General features: G+C 45.9%; 1 protein-coding gene across 2 annotated transcripts in view; it reads right to left on the bottom strand.

Moving 5' to 3' along the window:
- The window catches only part of shox2 (shox homeobox 2), a 7,814-nt gene extending 7,655 nt beyond the window's left edge, over positions 1 to 159 (bottom strand). The window contains exon 1 of one of the 2 annotated variants that reach the window (XM_032508933.1): positions 1 to 159. This exon is cut by the window's left edge and continues 494 nt beyond it. The gene's annotated coding sequence lies outside the window, so the exon portion shown is untranslated. The other variant, XM_032508928.1, reaches the window with a different exon arrangement.
- Between the last annotated feature and the right edge of the window lie 438 nt (positions 160 to 597).

Raw genomic sequence — 597 nt, 5'->3', positions numbered from 1 at the left:
TGCTGGTGATCCTCTATTGAAGTCACAGTATTTATACTTTGCGGCGCCTTGCCCCCTTGATCCGTGCAAATTACCTCCCCTCAGGATGCCAGGATGAGCCCCCCTTCCCCTTCACTGATATGGGAGAGAGAGAGAGAGGGAGAGAGAGAGAAGAGGAGTTTTATAAAACAAAAACAAAAAAAACAATAAGCAGCACCGTCGCTATTGGCCATTAATCCGAGATTGACAAGAAGGACTAATTCATTTAATTAAGCACTCATTCGCTGCTATTGTCCTGAGTTAGTTTTTAAACACCCGGGAGATGGTCATGGATCTCTCTCTCTCTCTCTCTCTCTCTCTCTCTCTCTCTCTCTCTCTTCTCCTCTCTGCAGGGGTGTGGCTTAAAAAAATCGGAAAATGACAAGAGAGAGAGAGAGAGAGAGAGAGAGAGAGAGAGAGGAGGAGAGAGAGAGAGGAAGCACATGTAGAGGAGTCCTTCCTCACTACATCTCTGTGATCTGGGGGTACAATAAGTCACAAAGATGACACTGCGAGAAAAGAGGTGATAAAAAGAAAAAAAAGAAAAAAGCGGACCAGCTGGGATGCCGAGAGGAGCTC

The sequence above is a fragment of the Etheostoma spectabile genome, chromosome 3 (genome assembly GCF_008692095.1).
Source record: "Etheostoma spectabile isolate EspeVRDwgs_2016 chromosome 3, UIUC_Espe_1.0, whole genome shotgun sequence".
In the NCBI taxonomy this organism is placed as follows: domain Eukaryota; kingdom Metazoa; phylum Chordata; class Actinopteri; order Perciformes; family Percidae; genus Etheostoma; species Etheostoma spectabile.
This window is presented reverse-complemented; position numbering and strand designations above follow the sequence as displayed.